Genomic DNA, 27,045 nt, shown 5'->3' on the forward strand with positions numbered 1-27,045 from the left:
TCTTCTCTATGTAACCTTACCCTTGATCATTTCCCACCAGGCCTGCCACTCCCCCCTCTCTACCATTTGGGGTCCCATGTTTTTCCCTTGTCCCTGTGTTTGTTAACACCACTTCCTTACCCCCCCTACCCCTCCACCCCAAGTCCCGCCGGAACTGTCGGTCCCGTTGTTTTCCCTCCAGATAGTTCATCCACCAAGGTATTTTTTATCCTCCCCCCTCGAGGGGCTGATTTGATTTTACAGTATTGTAATGATAATTTCACAAGAAGTAATTTTCTTCATTTCTCATCTCTAAGTTCATAACTGGTAAATAAAGAGAAGATTCAACTAAATATTCCGAGTCACTGGCTCAGCGAGTACAACTGCCCTACCCTCACGTGTCCTGACGCTCTCAGGATGTGGATTTCTACAGCGTGTGTCTATCACAGGAAGAGGTGGCAGTGTCCTCCTCGTTCAGGATGCCAATCTGTAGATAAACTGTGCTGAGTGAGGAATCTTTGGAGATGTCTTCCTGCCTTGTGTGAATCCCTGGGCATATTTTGACTTCCCAGTGTGGGTGTTGATCCAGCCCTTTCACTAAAGGCCTTTTCCTGGTGCTTGTCAGACCCAATTTGTACCTTAGCTGGAGAAGGTGCATGCGGAAGTCCTGCAGGACACCTTCACCTACTCTCCTGGCTTCTGCACCTCGGCCTCAGACTGCACTAACTGCATCTGGGCATGCACACCTGCGAAGAAGTAAACCAGAAGGTGAGGGCTCTGGAGCTGCCACAGTGTTCTCTCCAGCCCCATGTCTTATCTTACCCAGGGCGACTACCAATAGGAAAGTGAAGCCGCATAGTCACTCCTTGATGAGTAAACTTTGGTGTCAGATGTTTACATTCAACCTATGTGGCAATGTCTTTGCTTAATGTATCAAAGGAGATGGCTTCTGCTTTCAACTCTATAGGACTCTTCTACATGCACGTAATTAACATTCATGAATGCATTTCTGGTCTACATTAAGTATAAATAAGAGGAAACCTGGAGAACTTGACAGAGCCACACACCAGGATAGCTCCATTGCTCATCTCAAATGTGGTCTGGAATCATGAAGGCTAGTGGTGGGTGTATCTCACGATGTGGGTTGACAACTGGTCACGACTGGTACAGATGTATCCACTTATACTCGACCTCCATAATTTCACTGACTGCATAGATGAGGTCTGACAAAATCAGCTTCTCATGGACTAATACTGACCAATCAAGGGGGCCATTCCTCTGTGTCTGTGATGAGGTATAGTGATGTTTCACTAACTCACTGGGGTGGGTATGGGGGGGTCTTCCTCAGTTTACTATATCGTCCTCACTATTACTGTATATGTAATGAGTGTGTTTTCATAAATAGTCAGCTATATCTTCCATGAACTTCTGGTTTTTTTACTCATTTAAATTTATATATACCAAAATGTTATTTTAGCAGGCATAAAGTTTTCTATTTCCTCTCCTCACATAAAAACCAGCCCACAAAACGTTATATAAGAAAAATTGAAAATCTACAAGTTAAATAATATAAAAATATGTAAAGTATTCAGAAAACATATAAAACCAAGCAATACAATCTTTAAAATATAAGGAAATATTACTTTATCACCCTAAGCCTGATAGAATCCCCAAATAAATTTAATAATTTTGCAAGATGCATTAAAGATACATTAACAAGATTAACATAAGTTGTAAACTTTAATAAAATAAAACAGTATTGTGAAAAATATTAGCCAGAGCCCATATGATTAGGATATATCTCTACAAACTCAGATATTTTTCTAATGTACAGTACCTATTTTCTGAAGAAAAAAAAAATCCTTCCTTGCCTGAATGGTCCTAAATCAATTCAAGTGCTTAGGACTCGAGGAAACTCACTAACCATTGGATGTTCTTCATTTCAAGGTCAAGGAACTGGTTTCTCAGGTTTCAGCTGGAAGAACCTAGGGACAAAGCATAAAGGTGGTTGATCAAATGTAGATCACTTTCCCGATGCTGGGTAATGAAACACCCTATACTATCTGTCCACTCATCCCTATATAATGTCATGTGGAGATGAGCACAAAACTCTGCCCATAGACAAGCTCTATGGCCTCTCTGGACACCTGCCACTCCATTTCTTTTCTGGACGCCTGCTCTGTCTCTCTTGGACTGTCTCCCTCTTCTCTGAGTCAGGCACCTGCTCCTTATTCTGCAACATGAGCCGTGGGTGCACGGATGCTGGGAGTCCTTGCAGGCACTATCAGAGAACTGAAGTGAATTGGCATATCAAATGCCATCCGAAATCTAGAGGAGGCCTATTCGGATGGGAACAGCTGTGTTCTGCTTACTTGAATCAGAAGCTACCAAATCCATGTATTTAAAAATAAAACAAAAATGCAAATTAAATTTTATAAATTTCTAAAGACTGAGTATTGTTTACTGTGCCAGTGAGAAACTGCTGGGGCCAGTCATTAGTGGAGCCCAGCATTTTGTGGGCTTTGCCTATAAAAACCCTCCAGATTTTCAAGTGTACATTCAAAATAAGCCCTGTGATTCAGACACTGGAGGGGGAGAATTTTATCATTTTAACAGATTTAGCACCACAGGAAGGTCAATTCCATTGACTTTTCATAGCTGGGGATGAAATATTTCCCCTATCAACCACACATCCCATATCCTATCCATGAGACCTAAGTGGGAGGGTATAGTGAACAGGTATTAAATATTCTAAGATAAAGAAAGGATGTACTGAAATGAAGGGAAGAAACATGGACAGGCCAAACTATAAACTACACCACAGGCATGAAGGTCAGAGCCTTACTGCCCAGGTGCTATAAAAGCTTCAGCCTCAATCAGAACACACAGAAACTCCCTGTTCTCCCACTTCATCACCATGTAGATTCCCAGCATCACAATCCTGCATTACAATTTAGAATGGGAAGAATCTGCTCCTCTGAGGAGAAACAAAACAAAACAAATTACATATAGCAAACATGGCTATTGTCTAACTCTTGCCAGATTTGCATGAATCCCCACAAAACTCAGTTCTGAGAAAATGGTGAAAAATGTTTCTACCACGAGGAAACACTAAATACTAAGATAAACCTTCCTTTATCTGAGTACAACCATCTCATTTGTAGATTGGTTTTCTGTGTTGCCATACCTCAAATTTAACTCATTATTCGTATTGAAGGTTTTTAAATGTTATTTTATGTTGAAAACTGAACTGAGTATTTTTCAACCTCTCAACCAATTAATATTCTTTGTTAAATCGCTGTAGCTTGTCCAGTAGAAGTGCACAGGACACACGGGTCTGGAAATGGAGTGCTGTGTGAAACAGAGTCCTTCTTCCTAGAAGAGGAGACCGTGGGACAAAATGCTCTGCAGAGCACATTGAAATCTGCAAACTGAGAAGAATACAATGGATGGATGCATGGATTGTGATAAGAGTTGTATGAGCCCCCAATAAATTGATTTTTTTAAAAAGAAGAAAAGAAATGTCTAGGACATAATGATGGTGACAAATGTACAAATTATCTTGATACAATTGATGAGTGGGCACAAGAACTATATGAGCTTTCAAAATGTTTTTTTTTTTCAAATAGTGAGGAGACTTAAGAGATGATCACATTCTAATAGAGAGTAAGTGAGATGTAGCAGTGAATAAAGAAAACATAAATGACAATTTTTAATTTCAAAATATAATGAAAGTAGTATGTGAAGCCATAAGGTTCAGGAAAATCTTCCAAGTTTAAAAGACAAAATGAAAATTATTTATGATTCCACTAAGTAGCATCATAAAGAGCAAACTTGCCATTTTCCAAAAGAGTTCACTAGAACTAGAATTCAGATTAGGAGCCCCAGGAAGAAACATGTGTTTAATATCTTTTTAGGGAGAATCCAGGCTGCATCATATTTGAGAATGACGTGTTGTTTTGTATATATATCGCCCATTTTGACTAAAGGTCACCCTTTATAGAGACTGGAACTGCCCCCATCAGCATCTGTAAACTGTAATCTTTTTGGACACAGATCATCAGTTTAATTGTGCAAGGGGCCAGCTGGTAGGTGGTACCTGCTCACCTTTCCAATAGCATCCACGATCTTGAACTTTGTGTCACCAGGGATTGCTACCTCATCACTTACAAATATATAGAGAAACACAGTTTACAGAAACTTTTAATTGACATGGATAATGTTTAACTGTAAGCAAGGGTTTTCTCATCTCAATCCTATCCTCCACCTAATCTGGGCTGAGAACAGTAACCTCTGTCAACAGCTAAGAGCCGGAAATAAAGGAAGAACCTGCTTTCTGTGACATTCATAAAGATGACTGCATTATTTTCATTTCTTTTTTAGTACTGTTATACCTGTCTTACATTTATATTTGTGCTTATGCATAATGAACCACATAGATTTCAACAGATGAAATATTTTGTCTATCATACTATTAATTATGAAAGTGTTTATTAAGAGAACATGTATTCACAATCTATTGAAAAAACTGATTTGTTGGTCCTAGTTTGAATACAAAAGAGAAATTACTTTTGCCATGTTCACACTCAAAATCCAACATTCATTATAAAATACGTAATAGAAAATGTAGACAAGAGTCTTGAATGACTACCAGGTATGTAATAAAATCCCCAGAAAAGGATAGAGGTAATGGTCTTAAACAGTATTGGAAGTTGTCTCACATGTGAATGTCAGTAGGTTGAGAAATACCCAACTCCATATAATCAATATTAGAGCTATATCTGAAACATCTATAGGTATGGTAAGAGGGAAAATAAAATAAAAAACTAGGTTTTCTACATAAAAATTTATCAAGAGTGTGCCAGGCCTAAGAATGGCTTGCCATTTTGTCAAACTGCAGTGGACACAAAGGATCACGGAACACATCGCCTATATATCTAGCCCAAAGAGGAGCTCCACTTAAAATGAGGAGCACAAGAAATAGTCTGTCATCTCTAGAGGAGAATTTTCCAATTAGAACACCCAATGGCAATGCTGAACCTTCCTTGAAATGCAAAATGGTTAATATAATTTCTGCCCAAAAACATACCCCCCTTCTCCTTCCCTCAGGATCATAGTCTTCCAAAAGTTGTGATTAAAAAAGAAAACTTGTTACTTTTTAATTACATTTCTCAATGAACTATTTGAAATTCAATTATCTTCTTTTAATAGATTAAAAGTTCTTCTCTCTTCCCTGGCCTCCTCAGAAGGGTATGATTTACTTTTAAAATAGAGAGCCAAGGGGTCATTTCCTGGCAATATTCAGAAAAAAGATTGAGATCTTCTTTTCTATCATTTTCAGCCGGATATTAATACACATTTTCTTCCTGTCATCATTTAAATCCAAGGAATATACAGAGATAATCATTTATTAGCTCAAAAAAAGTAGATTGGCTTAATTCTGGAAAATTACATGTTACTACTGAAAATGTTCTCCGAAGGATATCAATTTAATAATAATAATGATACTAATAAGCCACCATTCCTGGCAGGTATAGGGCACATATGGGTAGGTCTCATTGAATAACAGCTAATATCATTACAACATTTCTGAACAATGCCAAATACAAGAATTTAAAAATAATTACTAAACAATCCTGTGTAATAAGTAGTCTACTTACATCAGACTATAAGCTAATGTTCACTTTGGATGAGGCAAGATAAATGATTTCTAACAAAAGCTGCCTTTATATATATAGATAGGTTCTAGTAAATGGCAAAATATTTCTAAAAAAGTTTTATAACAAAAACAAGGGAGGGGTGGGCACATTTAATATAAATACTGAATACATATTGTGAAGGAATTCTAATAATGCTGGCTTCAGGGAGTAACATACTTTCTTGAATGAGACTTCTTGGAAAATCAGGGGTCAATTTGCAGTTATTTAAACTGTTTAATGAAGACCAAAAACATGTGGTTGAATATATAAAATAGCTATCAACACAGGTCATTTTAAAGTAGAAAACATGCATCAAATGAGATTTCAGCAGTTACATTCTCACTTCAGGATCCTGTAGAATATGCACCTTTTTCCAACTTTGGGTTAAAATATCTACAAGACCATGGTCTTCGAGGCCTTGTTCCATCTGCCAGTTCTTTCCAATCCTCAGAAGACAGTAGATGATACTGTATTCCACTCATCACCATCTTAAAGCGCTCAGGGTTGTCTTGAATGAGGGGGTCAGCTGGGATGGTTTTACATCAGAAATTCTTCGAGAGGAAATCTGACATTAGCGAGGACATCCACCATAAAAGGCTGGCGATTCAGCGCATCGTGTCTCAGGCCCCTGACGGCAGCATCATAAACCTGCTCTTCTGCACTCATGGTTAGGGGGTCCTGATTGAGGAGACGTGTTACTCGCTGAGCATCAAGTTGGAGAAACTCCTCAGTTTTGGAAACGTCAGTGAAATGCTGGTGAATAAAGGCGTCTGCAGCGGCTTTCAACTCAGGACAGTCTAGACGCGCTGCTAGAACGCTTAGACTGAGACAGTTTGAAGCACCCACTTGCTCTTTCAAAAAGTCAACACACATGTTCTTCACAGGCTGAATCTGGTACTGGTTTGCGGCATCCAACAGAGACTGCACGTTGTTGCTATTCACAGAGATCCTAGCAGTGAAAGCACATTCCACCAGGTGTTCTTTTTTTTTTTTCTTTTGTATTTTATTTTATTTTATTAAAAAACATTTTATTAGGGGCTCATACAACTCTTATCACAATCCATACATATACATACATCAATTGTATAAAACACATCTGTACATTCTTTGCCCTAATCATTTTCTTTTTTTTAAATTTTTTAAAAAATTTTAACAATTTATTAGGGGCTCATACAATTCTTATCACAGTTCATACATATACATACATCAATTGTATAAAGCACATCTGTACAGTCCCTGCCCTAATCATTTTTTTCTCTTTTCTTTTTTTACATTTTATTAGGGACCCATACAACTCTTATCACCATCCATACATATACATACATCAATTGTATAAAGCACATCCATACATTCCCTGCCCCAATCATTCTCAAAGCATTTGCTCTCCACTTAAGCCCCTTGCTTCAGGTCCTCTTTTTTCAATAATGTCAGGGCCGGCATCTTTTGAGTTGTACGTCAAAGGACTTTGATTCGAGCGTGTCAGTTGTGAACATGACTTTAAAAACTGGGCTGGCTGCAGCCAGGACCACATGAGAAGCAGGGATCTCTGTTTCCTGGAGCACGAGAATCACATCACACAAAGTTCTCCGTCTTCGCATGTCATTCCTGACCGCCATGGATCCCGCCAACAATTTCGCTTCTTCCCAAGCGTCAGGTTTCTTTTTGGTCTTTCTCCTGCTGCTCCGTGACACCCTGGAGGCTGACATCCTCCCTGAGCTCGGTTCGCATCCAGGGCTCCCTGGCCTGCTGCGGGCTGCCTGCTGCGGGCTGCCTGCTGCGGGCTGCCTGCTGCGGGCTGCCTGCTGCGGGCTGCCTGCTGCGGGCTGCCTGCTGCGGGCTGCCTGCTGCGGGCTGCCTGCTGCGGGCTGCCTGCTGCGGGCTGCCTGCTGCGGGCTGCCTGCTGCGGGCTGCCTGCTGCGGGCTGCCTGCTGCGGGCTGCCTGCTGCGGGCTGCCTGCTGCGGGCTGCCTGCTGCGCGCTGAGTCTTTGCAGCTGCAGTCTCAGCCACAGCTTTGGTTCCTTTGGCGGGAACCGTCTCTCCCTGGCTCCTCCCCCAGCCCCGCCCCAGGCCCACCAGGCCTTGTTGCCTAGTCAAGCACCTGTGTTGGTGCAGCAGCAGAAATGGGCGGGGCAAGAGCTGCCTTGAGAGGAAGTGAAGGCAGAGAACCCACTCCTCCATGACCCCGCTAGCTCCTCCCCCTCCGGGTCACGCCCAGAAAGGGCCGGAAGTGGCGGTGTCTTAGCCAGAACTGCCGCTCCCAGCAAGGATGCTGCTGTCCCATGCTCTGCTTGCGGTGCCAGAAAAGCGCCCACAGCCTGAGCACCCTGTTGCCGGCGCTCCCAGGTGGGAGGCTCTGGGCTCCGGGACATGTATGTGGGCGGAGGCTATTTTAGTCCGGCCGACTAGGGTGCAAGCGCCCTTTCTCTCCCCCAGGAGTCCTGCCAGCGCTTCTCTTGGTGAGAGGTGGGCGGGTGTCCCTGAGACAGGTCCTATTTCCCCGCTTTCGGATTGGGTGGGGTTCATGGTGGGAGTCCCTGTTGGAGAAAGGGGATCCCGGCTGGGGTTTGGGGCTTTGTGGTTCCCTGATTCTCTCTTTGCGGGTCTCCTAACTCCCCTCCCCTTCCTTCCACACAGCGGAGCTTCCTCCCGAGACTCCTTGCGCCTCCTCAGCTCAAAGGTGAGCCCCGGGGTCTTGTTCTGCTGACCTCCCTCTGGACCCGACCAGAGTCTGTTCTAGGGGCAAGATCTCTTGCTGGTCAGTGACAGAAACGTCTTCTCTGGCTTTAAAATATTGATAGTGGCCTTTTTTCTTACTCCTTGTTTATATTTTTATCTATATATTACTGTTTTTTTCCTTCCCACTAAAATTTGTTTCTGTTCCTTATGGTTTCTGTTGGGTCTCACAGTTTGTGAAGCACAGGAGTGGATCCCTACAGATAAGAAATGATGGGAGGGTTTGTAGGGGATGTCCGGTTGGGGTGGGTGGTGGTGGTGTCTGAGTTGGGGAAAGGGAGGGCATTTGGGGGGCAAACAATGAAGGAAGGAGGGAACTGAGCAGTAGAACTAATAGTGACAACAGAAGTCATTTAAAGGTGATTTAATCATGGTGGGAAAAAAAGACAGTGTTCAATTGATTGTTGTACTCATTGTACAGTTCTTGAGATGTTTGAATTGTTGAATTGTGGGATATGAGCATTAAGTGCCCAAAAGTATTTAAAAAGAAAAGAAGGTCTCCATCATGAAAACTATCCAACTAAATAAACTATGCATGAGTCAAAAACCAAAGCGAAACAAACCAAACACTAGGTAGTGCCAACGTGTTTGACTTCTTTCTCTGGGACGATAACGGAAGTGGCCCTGAAACGGGCCCTTGGGTTTTGAACGTTGTGAGGCTGAAGGACAATTTACTTGGAGCTGGTGTGGTGGGCATTGGCCTTGGTGCCCTCGGCCATGGCGCGCTTGGCCTGCTGTCCAGGCAGTAGCAGGTGCACAGCTGTCTGGATGTCCCAGGCCATGATGGTCGAGGAGTTTGGAATATGTCGTTGAGCTGCCTGGTGGGTGATGTGCACGAAGGTGTCAATGGTCAACGAGTTCACGATGCCCATGGCCCTGGATGAGATGCTGGAGTCTGCGTGGACCTACTTGAGCACCTTGTGCACATACATACAAAGTAGGTCTCCTTGCACCTTCGCTGACATTTCTTGCTGTGCTTCCTCTGAGCCATAGCTGCAGCCTCCTTGGGGCCCCTCCCCGGGCAGGCAGGGACTTAGCGGGGTCAGGTGGGTTGTTTGACTGGGACTGAACACCTGGAAAATGTAACGCAGGTGTCCTAAGGCGAGCTCAGGGAGGACAGAAACTCTTGTGGAGCAGAAGGGCAAAAGCTCGAGGGATCTTGATTTTCAGTACCAATACAGACCGTGAAAGCGGGGCTTAACGATCCTTCTGACCTTTTGAGTTTTAAGCAGAAGGTGTCAGAAAGTTAACACAGGGATAACTGGCTTGTTGTGGCCAACCATTCACAGCGACTTCACTTTTTGTTCCTTTGATGTCAGCTCTTTTTATTGCTGTGAAGCAGAATTTACCAAACATTGGATGATTCGCCCACTAATGGGATACATGAGCTGGGTTTAGACCGTCTTGAGACAGATTTCTTTTACCCTAATGGTGATGTGTTGTTTCTGTGGTAACCTTGCTCAGAAGGAGAGGAACTTTAGGTTTCCATTGGGTGTCTGGGCTTAGTTGAGGAGCCAATGGGGCGAAGCTGCCTTCTGTGGGATTAAGACAGAAAGATTCTTAAACTGCAGGAAGGATAGGACACCACCAGGGAGGCTCCATTGTGCTTGGATAACCTCCAACCCTGTCGGCCTGGGCTGTGGCTGTGTGTGGATGCGAGTCCCCACTGTACGCTGGGACCAGAAATGTGGCAGCACCCTCGCCTGCCTGTCACGCACCTCATGTTGGGGATCCTGGTGCTAAACTATTGGTAGACAACCTGCTTCCTGGTCAGGGTTTCCTATGGAGCACAGCAGCTCCCTCCTTGTGATCTATTGCTGCCCTAACAGGACCTTCCAGTTGACCTCCCAAGTGGCAACGAGAAAAATAACTAAGTCCCCACTCGGTCCCCGTGGAAGGGGTCAGGGCTTCTAATGGAGGTGCCCAAGGCGCATGTGCTCATCGCAGCATCTCCAACCGGTTGCCCTAACAGGCCGCCTGGTCGATCTCCCAGGTGGTGGTGAGAAAAATGACTAAGCCCCACCTGATGCCAGTCTATCCAACTTTTGTGACAGAAGCAGCCTAAGGTTGCAGGTGAGGCCAACATGGACATTGATAACAGGTTATTCCCCATCTCCTAGAAAGTATTAGTAAGGGTTCTTTCAAAACTACTTTTATATGTGAGCCCAATAACTTAAAACGGAGGAAAAGTGTTTATTCATCATATGTGAATAATCTGGTCTCTAGATGCCAGAATCTTTAATTTTTATTTCTCTTACAATTAGGCTGGAAGGGTCTCATGAAATTTTATTTTGATTCAATTGCACATAGACCTTCTAAGCAGCCTGAAACCCACTCAACTATCATTAGTCTCTTGTTCTGCTGGATCCTTTGATCTTCCAGCTGACCCCTCAATGTAGAGGCCTGTATGATTTACACTTCCCTTGAAAGACAAAATGTCACTTACAACCGATGACTGTGTGCTGTCCTTACACTAGAGCCCACATTCATGAAAACACTCTGCCGCATCCTGTGTGGAGCTTAGAGAAATGCCTTCAGATGACCTCCAAAAGAATGGTATAATGAGGCGTAGGAAGTCTTCACTGATTTTGTTGTCACCTTGTTCGTTCCTTTTTTTTTTAACTAAAGAAACCTCTTCCCTCTTTCAATAAGAGAAATAAGAACTTGGTAAACATAACTAGCACACTAGCATGTTTTTGTGCATGTCTTGGGTGTTTATTTGTGGTTTCTGGGGATGGTGTCATATTAGCTGTCATGGAGTCAGTTCCATCTCACAGGGCCCGAGTGAACAACAGAACAAAGCACTGCACTCTCCTGTGCAAACCTCACAATTTAGGATGAACCCATTGTTGCAGTCCCTTTGTTAGTCCATTTAATAGAGGGATTCCTATTTTTCACTGCCCCTCTACTTTACCCAACTTAATGTCCTACTCCTGGGACTGTTCTCTTGATGATTTGTACAAAGTATATTATACGAACTTTCACCATCTGTACCGCTAAGCAGTCCTCTGATATTACTTCTCAGATATTGCTTCTGCCAAGACAGACTTGTTTGTACCATGGCTATTAATGGTACTTGGGGTGTTCTTGGCCAGAACTACAACTCAACCACATTGATTATTCTGCCTGCCTAATTCAGTGCCCATCTTTCACATGCAGAGGAAGCCATTGGCAATAGCATGTTTTAGTCAGGTGAGCCCAATCCTTAAGGTAATAATCTTTTAAAAATATATCATTTTGTTGGAGGCTCATACAATTCTTATCACAACCCATACATACAAGCACATATGTACATTTGTTGCCATCACCATTCTCAAAACACTTGCCTTCTACTTGAGCCCTTAATATCGACTGCTCATTTCCCCCTCCGTCCCCACTACCTCCTACCTCATGAACCCTTCATAATTCATAAATTTTTATTTGGTCATGTTACACTGTCTGATGTCTCCCCCCGCCCTCTTCTCTACTGTCCATCCTCCAGGGAGGTTACTATACATAGATTCTTGTAATCAGTTCCCCCTTTCTACCTCACTTTCCCTCCACCCTCCAGGCATTGCCACTCTCATCACTGGTCCTGAAGGAATCATCTGTCCTGGATTCCGTTTCCAGTTGCTATCTGTACCAATATACATCCTTTGGTCTAGCCAGATTTGTTAGGTAGGACTGGGATCATGTTAGTGGGGGCAGGAAGCATTTAAAAACCAGAAGAAAGTTATATGTTTCATCGTTGCTACCCTGCACCCTGACTGGCTCATCTCCCCACCACAACCCTTCAGTAAGGGGGTGTCCGGTTGGCTACTGATGGGCTTTGAGAGTCCCCTCTGCACTCACCCACATTTACAAGGATATGAGTTTTTTTGTTCCTTGATACTTGATACCTGATCCCTTCGACAACTCATGGTCACACAGGCTGATGTGTTTCTTCCTTGTGGGCTTTTGTTGCTTCTGAACTAGATGGCCACTTGTTTATCTTCGAGGTTTTAGCACACCAGATGCTATATCTTTTGATAGCTTGGTACCATTAGCTTTCTTCCTCAATGTAATATCTTTCCAACACTGTAAAGAGGCGTTGTTCCTCTGATTCATCCAATGCAAAGTAGCCATAGATCTCCTGACTTACTATCACCATCTGGTTTTTTTTTTTTTTGGGAATTTTTTTTCATAAACTAACTTTTTCTGGAAGGAGTTAAAATTTCTCAAGCTTAGATTAAGAATGTTGATCATGACAGTGGAGGGGGGGGGAGGAAGGTTTTGGAACTAGAAAAAAGTACTATTTTTCATTGTTTCTACATCACACCCTGACTGGCCTGTCTCCTCCCAAAGACCCTTCTGTAAGGGGATGTCCAGTAGCCTACAAATGGACTTGCAAGCCTGGCTAGACAAGATGATGTACACTGGTACAGATGGAAACTGGAAACAGAGGGAATCCAGGGCGGATGATCACCTCAGGACCCAGTGGTTTGAGTGGCAATACTGGGAGGGAATTGGGAGGGTGGGTTGGAAACGGGGAACTGATTTCAAGGATCTACATGTGACCTCCTTCCTGGGGGGCAGACAACAGAAATGTGGGTGAAGGGAGACATGGGACAAAGCATGTTAAGACAAAATTATAATTTATAAATTATCAAGGGTTCCTGAGGGAGGGGGGAGTGGCAGGGAGGGGTAAAATGAGGATCTGATGCCAGGGGCTTGGGTAGAGAGCAAACATTTTGAGAATAATGAGGACAGCAAATGTATAAATGGGCTTTACACAATGGATACATGTACGGATTGTGATAAGAATTGTAGGAGCCCATAATAAAATGATTTCTTTTAAAAGAAAGAATGTTGATCAAGTACGTCCAACCTTGTTCTTTAACCAGCCTGCCTCAGAGCTCGGATTGAAACTCGGACTTAAGGGGAATGGTGAGCCTTATATTCCAAATATTTATAACGACTAGATATGACAAAGATAAATTGTGTATTTTTCTAGTAACCTGACTTGCATACTAGTTTTATAGGGGCACAAACATATACCCCTGTCAAATAACTGCCACTTCACAACTCCCTGACTAAGAAACACTCTGGGAGTTGAAAAGGGCAATGCCAATGACATCAAACCAGGATATCCAACTAGCTACGTCAGGCTAATGTCTCCCTGTTTTATCATAGCTTAGCCTAGTCCCATCACATTCGTTTTGTGTTCCTACCCCTCGGGGCTCCTGGTGGAGCAAGTTTCACAAGTGGTGCCAAGATACTAGCATTTTATCTCTCCCCAGATGCCCAAAACTATGGGTGAGATGTGGGTATTATAGTGAGATAATCAGGGAAAATGATAAAAACATGTAAAGGGGAAGAATTTGTTGGTAGAAAGGTACACAGTATCAGCACTGAAATCATTGATCACACCTCATAATTCTATAAATTTTTAAGTACATTGTAAATGTTTTATAGCAATAAAACTAGCATAGAATATTGTAGTAGTGAGTTTATTGACTTGGCTTGAAAGCATAGATTCTTCCTGAAAATTCACCTATTTTGATAACGAATTAAAGTGTGTGGGTTCCTCTTCGAAGTCAAACATTCAAAACCTAGGCCAACACTCAACGTAAGCATTGAACTCCCAAGGCTATACAGTAATCCAGGGTCATAATTGCCTTTCGGAAACACCTGGAATCCATTCATCCTCTGAGACTAGGAAATACCTGCTTCTATTACATGAATGTCAATGAAGGTGACCTGACGAAGAGAAGAATGGACTCTATTAGAATAGCGTGGGCTCTGTCTTTAAAATAAATACCTCAGGTTGAATCCTAATCTTCAGCTCAGGGGCACAGGGTGGTCTCTTAGGGCAAGAAGTGCAGACCAACAACCTGACATACCTAAGTGATCACTCCTCTTCTGTTTCAGGTTGCAGATTGGCCACACATACCAAAATACAGTCCAGTCTAGGGAGCCAGAGAAACCTGGGACTGCTGTCTTGCGCACTTAAGCATCACAAGGATTTGAACTTCTGAATGGTTCTGAACCAAATCCATTCACCAGACTCCAAATTTCCTCGTGTGTCTGCTTTTTATTTAGAGAGTGCATCGATTTGATTTCCTGAAGCTGTACTACAAAATGGTGAGTAGACAGACACCTAGGGCATTTGCATTATACAGAGTAAGGTCAGATAGGAATCACTGGAAACCTGAGGTCAGATTATAAGGTAAAAGTGTGATGGGCGGGGGACAAGGGATGGAGCTTTCTGAAGCAGTCTATTGCTATCAAATGCATATGTGGTTCCAAGCACTGGATAACTGATCTTCCTTATGTGCCTTGAGGCTTGTTATATAAGGTATAAGCATCCCAGTTTGGGCCTTGGTTTTTTGAAATGTGCAATAAACTTCTTGAGTAGAATCCAGATATAAAGGTCTACCAGAGGACATGAATTCTTAGCTCGTTCAGAGTCACCATTGCTTCTTCACTACAGTTTTCTTTATTCCATCAGGCAGTGAAATATTTTCTTTAGATTTTTTTTAACAATTTATTGGGGCTCATACAATTCTTTTCACAGTTCATACATATACATACATCAGTTGTATAAAGCACATCTGTACAGTCTTTGCCTAATCATTTTTTTCTCTTTTCTTCTTTTACATTTTATTAGGGACTCATACAACTCTTATCACCATCCATACATATACATACATCAATTGTATAAAGCACATCCATACATTCCCTGCCCCAATCATTCTCAAGGCATATGCTCTCCACTTAAGCCCCTTGCATCAGGTCCTCTTTTTTTTTCCCCCTCCCTCCCCATTCCCTCCTCCCTCATGTGCCCTTGGTAATTTATACATCGTTATTTTGTCATATCTTGCCCTATCCGGAGTCTCCCTTCCCCCCTTCTCTGCTGTCCCTCTCCCAGGGAAGAGGTCACATGTGGATCCTTGTAATCAGTTCCCCCTTTTCCAACCCACTCACCCTCCACTCTCCCAGCATCGTCCCTCACACCCTTGGTCCTGAAGGTATCATCCACCCTGGATTCCCTGTACCTCCAGCCCTCATATGTACCAGTGTACAGCCTCTGTCCTATCCAGCCCTGCAAGGTAGAATTCGGATCATGGTAGTTGGGGGGAGGAAGCATCCAGGATCTGGGGGAAAGCTGTGTTCTTCATCGATACTACCTCACACCCTAATTAACCCATCTCCTCTCCTAAACCCCTGTATGAGGGGATCTCAATTGGCCGACACTTGGGCCTTGGGTCTCCACTCTGCACTTCCCCCTTCATTTAATATGATATATATATACATATATACACATACATATATACATATACACATATATACACATACATAAACACACACTTATCTCTTTTTTTTTTTTTTTGCATGATGCCTTATACCTGGTCCCTTGGGCACCTCGTGATCGCACTGGCCGGTGTGCTTCTTCCATGTGGGCTTATTTGCTTCTGAGCTAGATGGCCGCTTGTTCACCTTCAAGCCTTTAAGACCCCAGACACTATCTCTTTTGATAGCCGGGCACCATCAGCTTTCTTCACCACATTTGCTTATGCACCCATTTGTCTTCAGCGATCCTATCATGGAGGTGTGCAGTCAATGATATGATTTTTTGTTCTTTGATGCCTGGTAACTGATCCCTTTTCTTTAGATTTTTAACGATGGCAGATTTGACTCTTACACTGTTGGACGGATCCTCTCATGGTTTCATCAAAAGAATGAGTCTGATTGAAATGTGTCCAGTTGGTCAATAAGTCGGAATTTGTATTCCTCATATTTACTTATGTTGATAAAAAGCCCTACAGAAACATTCCTCACTGGTAATGTCCCTTTGTACAACAGATGAAATCCTTCCTAGGCTTGCAGTATCTTTACCTTGCCTTACATAATTAACACAATTATTGTACTATTATTAAAAACACAGCCACTGAAGGTGGTTTATGTTTCTTGAACTTTTAAAAACAAACAATTGTGTCTCTTCAGAGGATCCCATTCATAACATGTCCCATGTATTGAGGGTGATATGTCATTATCATTGCTTTTTAATAGCATTTGTCCTGTACTTCTTCCAAGAGACCAAAAACAAAAGATACAAACTCACTGCCATAGAAATGATTCCGGGAGGGACCGCTGGGCAAGTCGGGCCACAGGAGCAGGTGAGGGTGGCGAGGAGGTGTGGAGGCAGGACAGGCGGCCTTCAGGCCCTGCTGCTTAGGGCTGGCCCCCCGCTTTCCCCGCCAGCTCCTGAGGGCCCGTGCTGGAGCCCGCAGCCCGGGGGGTTGTGACGGTGCGCACCCCGCCCAGAGCTCCCTTCTGGGCAGCCTTGCTGCCCACGAGGGCACCCCTGGGCACTGGGGGCCGCTGCTCTGCTGCTGCTGCTGCTCGGCTTCTACCTGCTTGGCCCGGACCTGGACTACAGGCGACTGCGAGGGCCTGCTGTGCTAGATGGAGCCCTGCCGTGGGACCACAACAGCTCGGCCTGTGTCCCACTGCGGTCACTCCTGCCCAAGTGCAAGCTTTTGCAGGTGGCCATCGTATGTGCAAGCTCTAACTCCAGCCGGGAAGTGGTCACCCTGGTCAAACCCCTACTCTTCTACAGGAGAAACTCCCTGCACCTCCACTTGGTGATGGAAGCGGTGGCCAGGAACATCCTGGAGACACTTCCACACGTGGATGGTACCTGCCATCCGAGTCAGCTTCTACAATGCTGATGAGTTCCAGTCCCAGGTCTCCTGGATCTCCAACACCCACTACTCCGGCCTCTATGGGCTCTTGAAACTAGTGCTGCCCGGTGCCCTGCCCTCTGACCTGGACCGGGTCATTGTCCTCGACACAGACGTCACCTTCGCTTCTGACATCGCGGAGCTCTGGGCATTTTTTACTCACTTTTCTGACAAGCAGATGATTGGTCTTGTGGAGAATCAGAGGTGACTGGTACCTGGGCAACCTCTGGAAGAACCACAGGTCCTGGCCCGCCTTGGGCCGGGATTTAACACAGGCGTCATCCTCCTGAGACTAGACTGGCTTCGGCAGGCTGGCTGGGAGCAGATGTGGGAGGCAACTGCGAGAAGAGTGCTTCTCACCCTGTCGGCCAGCTCTTGGGCTGACCAGGACATCTTCAGTGCTGTCCTCAAGGATCACCCAGGGCTGGTGCTGCTGCTGCCCTGCACCTGGGACGTGCAGCTGGCTGACCACACGCTGGCTGAGCACTGCTACTCTGAGGCGTCAGGCCTGAAGGTGATGCCCTGGAACTCGCCAAAGAAGTTCCGGGTGAAAAACAAGCATGTGGAATTCTTCTGCAACCTCCACTTGACCTTCCTGGAGTACGACGGGAACCTGCTGCGCAGAGAACTGTTTGGGTACCGAGCCAGCCCCCACCTCAGGCTGCGCAGCTGCAGCACGCCCTGGCACAGCTAGATGAGGACGCAGCCTGCTTTGAGTTCCAGCAGCAGCGGCTCACTGTGGCCTGCATGCACCTCACCACCCTGCCTTTTGAGCTGTCACCGCCCAGGCGCCACGACATCACCCTGGTGGCCCAGCTCTCCATGGACTAGTTGCAAATGCTGGAAGTCCTGTGCAACTGACCTGGCTGACACCGAGGCGAGGTGGGGGGCCTCGCCGGTGCTCTCGGTGTGGCGCAACGTGGCCTACCACATGGTGTACCCGGAGGGGCCCCTCTACCCGGTCAACCATCTGTGCAACGTGGCCTTGGCCAGGCCCTCAAGTCCCACGTTTTCCTCAGTGACATAGACTTCCTGCAGGCCCACTCCCTCTATGACTCCCTCAGGGCCTCCCTTGAGCAGCTGGAGCTGCGGAGCACCCCTTCGAGAGCCTGCACTTCAGCTTCCCTACTTCCAAGGCCGAGCTGCTAGCCCTGCTGGACGCCGGCGCTCTTTTAACCTTCAGGTGCGACATGTGGCCCCAGGGTCATGCGCCCATGGACTACGCCTGCTGGAGGGAGGCGCAGACCCCGTACCCACAGCAGTGGGCAGCGGACTACAAGCCTTACATGGTGCTGCCCCGTAACTGTCCCCACTACGATGCTCACTTTGTGGGCTTTGGCTGGAACAAGGTGGCCCACATGGAGGAGCTGGATGCTCAGGAATATGAGTTCCTGGTCCTGCCGGAAGCGTTTACCATTCACATGCCCCACGCGCCCAGCCTGGACATCTCCCGCTTCCGCTCCAACCCCACTTACCGCCACTGCTTGCGGGCCCTGAAGGAGGAATTCCACCAGGACCTGTCCCGCCCCGTTATGGGGCCTTTGCCCTCAAGTACCTCACTGCCCTGAAGCAGCCCCGGGGTGTCCTGTGATCCCCCAGGGCTGGGGCTGCGCTTGCCTGGTTCAGCTGTACCACACTGCATGCTGGGAGCTTCCCCTGCCCCTCCCAAGGACATTTCTATTAAGTTATTTACGGTCTCCATGGGGTTGGCTGGGGCAGGGGCATCTGTGGTGGGGCCTGAGGTCCACCCATGCTGCTACTCCCCCATTGGGTTCCAGCCTCCCCCTGCCCCAGCCTTTTTGGGGCTGGTTCCCTGTCCCAACGACCTATAGCTCCTTTTTATAATTAATGTTTGTTAAAAACCCCTTGTATGCCCCTCTCTCTTGGTTTGGGGGCGCGACTTCTCAGGAAGCTTTGTGCAACTGCAGTCACGGGAGGGGCAGCAGTGTGGGGGCCAAAGAGGACGGAGGCCACCCACCCCCTGCCCTCCCCTGCCCCAAACCCAGCACCTTGAGGCCAACAGACTTTATTTGGCTTTATTTAGTAAAATGTTAAAATAAATACAAATTGATCAGCTAAAAAAGAAAGAAATGATTCCAACACAGAGTAACTTTAAAATTGTGACTAGAACTTCCCGGAGGTTTCTTGCACTGTAACTATGTGTGGGCATAGAAACTTTGTCTTTCTCCAGTGAAATGACTGATAGTTTCAAAGTACTGACCCAGCAGTTAGCTCACGGTACTACCATTGCTCCATTGTCCATGATAAGTTTGTGATAAGAATTGTACGAGCCCCCAATAAAATGATTTTTTTTTAAACCTGTCCTTTAATTTCCAATGAGAATTCTGGATGTCCTGCTTCTACAACAGGTCTTTTTGAAGATATTATTATTACTTATTTTAAGAGGGAAACCACTAACTTCCTTTTCTATCTCTTCATTCAGGAACATATCACTTAACATGCTCATTGTTTTTTATCCATCTTTACATACAGCTTGGTGGCTTTTGAAGACATCACCGAAGACCACATTTTATTAGTCTGTTAATCCAGAGACCACAAATCCTGGATGATTTCCAAGATCAGCCCCTTCAAATACCTTGTGAATAACTGCCAGCCTGCCTTTAGGAGAACACAAGTAGGTGATGATCATGGTAGTATATACACTGAGCTTGTATTCAGTTAGTTTATCTAGTAAAATGCAGAACCATGAAAGGGAGGTCATCATGCACTTCAATATTCTCAATCTCTCTTCAATTCTTATTTGTGTCATTCATATGCAATCCTTGTATGAATATCCTGTGTGAGAACTTTGTATGAATTTATGTAACCATAAGTTTTCCAGGATATAAGTATCAATAGATATTGGTTTCAGCATATTTGTTAGTCTGGGTAGACTAGAGAAACAAATTCATAGACACTTATGTGTATAAGAAAAAAGCTTTATATACAAGAGCAATTGGGTATTAAGAAAACATCCCAGCCCAATCTACATCAAGTCCATAAGCCCAATATTAGCCCAGATGTGCAATACTAGTCCATAAATTCCTTGTTACACTCATTCAGCCAAGTAATGATGGATACAGGAAGATCACAGGCCAATGGGTGAAACATCTTGTGAATCCAGTGGCAGTAGAAGTGCCTCAGCACTGGCAGGGGTCTCTACATGGCTCCTACAACTCCCAGGGCTCTGGCTCCATCAGCCTTTCTCCATGTGGCTTGTCAAATGCGGTGTCTAGCAAGGGGGTGTGAGGGGGGAGGCCCCACCCCCAGTGAGCTATTTGTCTCCTTAGCACCTCCAAAGAGATCATCAAGCTGCTACCTGATTGACAGGCTAACCTCCACCCCTTTCACTCTTAAGTATGTACTTTTCATTTTGTTTTTTTGGGTTAGGTCAGTTCATTTCCAACTCATAACAACCCTATACGCAAAAGAACAAACCAACGTACAATATTGAGTCATCTTCATTATGGTTCATAACTCTGAGCCCATTATTGAAGCTATTGTCATTCTGTCTCCTCATGGGCCTTACTCTTATTTGACCTGTCCTCTACTTTGCCAAGTATGATACCCTTTTCCAAGTACTGGGCTCTTTTGATATCATGTTCAAAAAATGTGAGATGAAGTACCATCATCCTGGTATCTAAGGAATATTCTGGATAAACTACTCCAAGAAAGATTTGTTTGTTCCTTTGGCCAAACCAAAACAACTAGCATTAAGTCAGTGCTGACTCATAGCAACCGCCCTGTGGGTTTCCAAGACTGTAATGGTTTACAGGAATAGAAAGTCCAGTCTTTCTCCTGAGGAGTTTCTGCTGCTGGTGGTTCATCAGTTAACCTTTACTCTGCGATCCACATGGTTGGTTCCTTTGAGAGTCCATGGTAATTCCAGTATTCCTCAATAGCACCACAATTCACATGCAATGATTCTTTACTCTTCTTTATTCAATGATCAACTTTCACAAGCATATGAAGCAATTGAAAATACCATCTCATGAGTTAAACTTGATATGAAGGTGTATGGCAGTAAATTTGAATTAAGTAAAGACATGGTTACCCAATTTAGCAATATGTTTGGTGATTTGGATGTTGTCTGACCACACCACAACATTCCAGTGATTAAATATAGACTAACGAGGTGTCATGAATCAGAAGAGAGATGGCCCTGGTTTGTGGTGGATATTTTCATATTCTCTCTCTCTCTCTCTCTCTCTCTCTCTCTCTCTCTCTCTCTCTCTCTCTCTCTCTCTCTCTCTCTCTCTCTCTCTCTCTCTCTCTCTCTCTCTCTCTCTCTCTCTCTCTCTCTCTCTCTCTCTCTCTCTCTCTCTCTCTCTCTCTCTCGATATCTGTCTGTACCTATCACTGGGAATCTGGGAATAAAAATGCCCTTGCTCTGTGGCTGCATATAGCTCCTAGAACAGAATACACTCTTGTGTGGATTAAGAGAACTCTGCAGCAGATAAAGTGAAAACTTCAGAAGAAATCTGGGTTACCCTGAAGGCACAGCTAGCCACATTCTCTGAGTGGGCGGAGCAGACCCAGGGGCCTCACTTTATCCTGTTTACCCTGATGTACAAATGCACTTCCAACATGCAAATATCTCTTTGGCAGCCACATGAAGCTACAGCACACGTATATTTAAATTCAAAATCCTCATCATTCTGAAGAGCATTTTGGGGTGTCAAATCTTATCCACATGAACATGAAGCATGTGTGGATTTTCTTTTCTGGTGGCAACTCTGGGAGGTGAGTGCTTCAGGGACTCCTACATGAAGTCTGGGGATGCAGCATTTGAGCACATGACTCTTTTTCTCTTCATCCCCAGGTGTCCTGGCTCAGGTGCAGCTACAAGAGTCAGGCCCTTGACGGGTGAAGCCCTCACAGACCGTGTTTCTCACCTATGCTGTCTCTGGATTCTCTTTAGCTATTATGTGCACTGGATTACCAAGCTCCAGGAAAGGGCCTGGGGTGAGTTGAGGTAATAACATGATGGGAAAATATACTACAATCCATCTCTCCAGTCATGAGTCAGCATCACAAGGGCATTTTCAAGAGCCAAGTTATTTAAAACTGAGCTCTGTGAATCCTGAGAACACAGCATGTATTGCTGTGCTAGAGACACAGTGATGGGAAGTCAGTGTGAGGCCAGACACAAACCCCCCTGCAACAGGCCATGGTTCCAGGACATGCACGAGAGAGGAGTCAGGGATGCTTTCCTCTCAGAAGCTGTGTTTCCCCCACACTTTCAGCACATCTCTAGGGATTGTCATGTACACACTCTGGGGAATCTTCATGTATCTGAAAGTGCCTTTTTATCATTGGAATGGGCTTTGTCTATCTTTGACCATATAAATATAACAGAGTTCACACTTAATGGCTTGATATGTCTGCAATTGACTGTATTAACTAGAATTATTTGTTGTCAAAGCCAGAGACATTCCAAAACACCAAACACCACCACAGAGTCTATGCCAACTTACAGTGATGCCATTGTGAGTTTCTGAGACTATAACTATTTACAGGAGTAAAAAGCCCTCTCTTCCATGGAACATCTGGTTGTTTTAAACTGTTTACATGCAGATCTCTGCCCAAAGCAAAACTACTTTACTCGAGGGATCCTGATAGAAACCTTAATGCAGGAAAAATCTCTCTTGTGAGTCCCAAGTTTTCTCTAAGCAATCAGGTGTATTCATACATGCTTCCACATGTATATTTATGTAATAATTTTAACTTACATTGACCTGGATAATATTGTATGTCTTGATATTATTAGGTACGCTTGAGTTGGCTTCAACTCAGAGATCCTATGTACAACAGGATGAAATGCTGCCCGGACGTGCACTATCCTAACAATCATTCCTCTGTTTGGACTGATCATTGCAGCGTTTGTGATAGTTGAAAGTCTCTCATTTTCATTGACATTTTACTTTACCAAGCACAAGACCATTCTCCGGGCACTAGTTCCTCATGACGACATGACCAAATAAGTGCAATGAAGTCTTACTCGAATGCTTCCAAGAAATATTCAAGATGTTGGACAACAGAAAAATGGGTGGGGAGACGTCGGACAGTGTAAAATATGACAAAATAATAATTTATAAATTATCAAGGGTTCATGATGGAGAGGGGGAGCGGTGATGGAGGAATAATGAGGAGCTGATAAGGGCTCAAGTAGAAAGCAAATTTTTTGAGGATGGCAACAAATGTACAAATGTGCTACAGACTATGTATGTATAGATTGTGATAAAGAATTGTACAAGCCTCCAATAAAATGATTTTTAAAAGGGAAGTATTCAAGATGTGCTCATTTCAAAGGAGACCTGCTTGTCCTTCAGGCCGCCCATGATATATTTAACGGTATTCCCTAGCACCATAACCCAGATGCAACAGTTCTTTGACATTTCTTACAGGGTCTGGGCCATTATTGGAGTCACTCTTAGTTTTCACAACTGCAGCAGCTGTTTCTGGCACTACAGATAGTGTCCGGGGTGCTTCTAAAATCATAGAATGCATAAGGCAGCACCACTCAATAAACACTCAGGAGCAGAAAATAGCAATAGTGCTGACATGGAAGAAATCTATATCATGTCTAAACATGGGGCAACAAGAAGATACACATTCATCTGCAAAAATAAAGGTCGATGCATGTAAGTTATACTTAGGTGAACCTGGACCACAAAATTATGTGGCACAATGATTAAATGCTCACCTTTTAGCCAAAAGGGTGGCCATTCAATTTGTTAAAATTGATTCAGTTTGTTGAAGACATGATTACTTTCTCCCATGAGTATTATGTTAAAGAAAATCCTTTTCAGCCTGTTCTTCTCTTTGATGGAGCGTCTAACCACTGCCCTGAACCCAAACAACCTTGGAGCGTCTAACCACCATCCTGAACCCAAACAACCTTGGAGCGACTAACCACCATCCTGAACCCAAACAAAGTTCTATAAATGTTGACAAAGGCATTTCAACCACCGATTAGCCAAGACACAGTGAGCTTTAACATATGGGCAATGATCAAGACAGTGTATTCTGTTACATATTTCCCTTTGTTAGGTGTGTTTCCCCACATAAAACATCTACCCTTTCCCCCGGCATTGTTATTCAACCTGAGAAGAATCTTGTGTGTTTTCATTTGTTTTGATGTTGTTAATCCCAAAGTCCATTCCAATTCTAAGTGATTCAATGTACAACAGAATAAAATAATGCCTCCTGAACCCATTGTTACAGCCACCGTGTCAATCCATGTCATGATGTAGCTTCTTCATTGATCCCCTACTTTATCATGGAGGATGTCTTTCTCAAGGGACTGGGATCATGATAACGTTGCATGAAACAAAGTCTTACTGTCCTTGATTTTAAGGAACTCTGGCTGTATTTCACTCAAACATATTTCTTTTACTGAAAGGCTGTCCCACGGTACTTTCATCATTCTTTTACAACACTAAATCAAAGGTCATTTTTTATGGCCTTCCTTATTCATATTCATAATAATATTAAAAATTATTACTTGGCTTCTAAAAGTGACATTTAGGAAACCCTGTAATATGGGCTTGTTGGTGCAGAGATATAAAGGGCTATGGTGGTGCTGTGGGATAAGATTTGGTTGCTCACCACAAGGTCAGGGATTCATACCAGTCAATGGTTCCCCGAGTAAGATGACGTTTATTCCTGTAAATAACTACAGTCAGAGAATGCCTAATGAGCAGTTCTAATCAGTCTTCTAGGGTTCCCATGACTCAGAAGAGATGCAATCATAGTGGGTTTGTTTTTGTTCGTTTCCTAGCTCGGTTGCTTGCCTCATTGGTTTTCCCTCTGTGCAGAAGAATGTTTGGTGTGTTCATAACCCTCAGATCCCACAAAGAATAAATTAGTGCATGAATTAGTGGATGCATATGTTCAAATCAAACCATAATGCTGCACTGGAACTCAATTTTCTAATTGCAAATAATGGAATCTAAGGAGCTTACTAATTCAAGGCATACTTGTGGGTCACATCACTCTCATCTCTGTCATCCAACTTGTTTCAACAACCAGCTCTGGAGACACTTTGTTGTGGAGCTTACTAATTCAAGGCACACTTGTGGGTCACATCACTCCTCTCTGTCATCCAACTTGATTCAAGAATCAGCTCTGGAGACACTTTGTTGTGGAGCTGTGGTGCCTGTGCATTAGCACACTGTTCATAGTCCCCACCTCGTATAACAGCCAGGATCACTCCTCGGCAAATACCTGCTGTGGTTTCTTACTTAATGAGACCACCACCATCACTGCCCTGCAATCGGGATTCCAGAGCCTTCTGAATCAGGGAGCCTTTGATACAGAAATGTCTGCCTCCTTTCTCTTCCTCCCCCTGATTGTGCTGGGTCTCCCATCGGATCAGTGGCAGGGAGATGCAGTGGGTCACAGCAGATTCAAAGGCCCATGGGTCCTTTAATACTTGTTCTGATCTTATGTATCCTGGGTCTATTTGCCTGTTTTTTTTAAACTTGATGAGTAATTTCCATGTCCTTAAAGGTAGATGCTGGAATCTTGTTCAGAATTGCATTATAATTAGAGATCGCTTAGAGCAGTGGTTCTCAACCTGCCTAATGCCGCAAACTTTTAACACAGTTCATGTTTTTCTTGCCACATCATAACTAATTTTGCTACTGTTATGAATCGGGAGAACCTTGTGAAAGGGTCGTCCAACCCCCAAATGGGTTGTGACCCACAAGTTGAGAACCACTGTTGTAGACCATATTAACCTAAATAATTTTATGTCACAATTTTAATTTAAATGAAAATCAATCACTTTTTATATAGTTTTCACTTTCTTTATCTCATGACTTTCAGTAGATACTCAGGGACCATGTTGGGCAGAATCTCAGTCCAAAAGAGAGATCCAAGTTTTAGGTCAAGGCCCTGGCCCTCAACCCTGTATGTATTCCTATCTTACGACCAGGACAGCATGCCAGACTTAAGGCAAAGCCATCTTGGAAGAAAGGCTCCATTCATCTCTTGAGCTTTTCAATCGGTCACTAGATAAGATCTGGAAGGGGATCTTCTCCTCCATGCCATCTCTTAGTCATAGAGTCAGAAAAACAAAACAGCCCCGCCGCGGGTCCTAGCAGCTCGGGCAGCGGCGGGCAGAGCAGCAGCGCCAGCAATCCAGCGTCCAGAAGGCTCTCGGTGCCCCGCGGTCCGAAGGCGTCCTGCAAGCGCCCTCCCCACAGCCATGATGCCCAAGAGGAAGGTCAGCTCGGCCGAAGGGACGGTGAAGGAGGAGCCCAAGAGGAGATTGGCGAGATTGTCAGCGAAACCTGTGCCGGCAAAAGTGGAGACGAAGCCCAAAAAGGCACCAGGAAAGGATAAATCTTCGGACAAAAAAGTGAAACCAAAAGGGAAGAGAGGAGCAAAGGGAAAACAGGCTGAAGTAGCTGACCAAGAAGCTAACGAAGATTCACCTGCTGAAAACGGAGAAACGAAACACGAGGAGAGTGCAGCCTCTGATGAAGCAGGAGAAAAAGAAGCCCAGTCTGATTAATGTTTGTCATGTCTCATCAGTGGGCCCTGTTGCCTCCCTTCTTGTACAATCCAGAGGAATATTTTTATCAACTATTTTGTAAATGCAAGTTTTTTAGTAGCTCTAGAAACATTTTTAAGAAGGAAATCCCAATTCATCCCATTTTTTTTTTTAGTGTAAATGCTTTTTTTAAGATGTGAAATCGTTTACTGGTTGCTTATTTTTTAGTACAACCAGAAAATAGTGGGATGTTAAATTGTGGGAAGATTTGACTGTCTTGGGTGTCAACATAACATTCCATGGGAAGGGGGGAAGTTTTTGTATCCCTAATACAAAACATTCTTAATGGCAATTTGGAGTCACTGTCATGCATTTGTATGACTTGAACATTTAAAACTTTGTTTCCACATTTGTTCTCTTAATAGAA

General features: G+C 44.1%; 2 pseudogenes; both read left to right on the plus strand.

The window, feature by feature from the left end:
• Nucleotides 1-9,281: 9,281 nt before the first annotated feature.
• On the plus strand, nt 9,282-18,707 carry LOC142443194 (xylosyl- and glucuronyltransferase LARGE2 pseudogene; annotated as a pseudogene).
• Nucleotides 18,708-26,333: 7,626 nt separating this feature from the next.
• LOC142443317 (non-histone chromosomal protein HMG-14 pseudogene) lies at nt 26,334-26,772 on the plus strand (annotated as a pseudogene).
• Nucleotides 26,773-27,045: the final 273 nt, after the last annotated feature.

This window comes from Tenrec ecaudatus, chromosome 3, assembly GCF_050624435.1.
Source record: "Tenrec ecaudatus isolate mTenEca1 chromosome 3, mTenEca1.hap1, whole genome shotgun sequence".
NCBI lineage: Eukaryota > Metazoa > Chordata > Mammalia > Afrosoricida > Tenrecidae > Tenrec > Tenrec ecaudatus.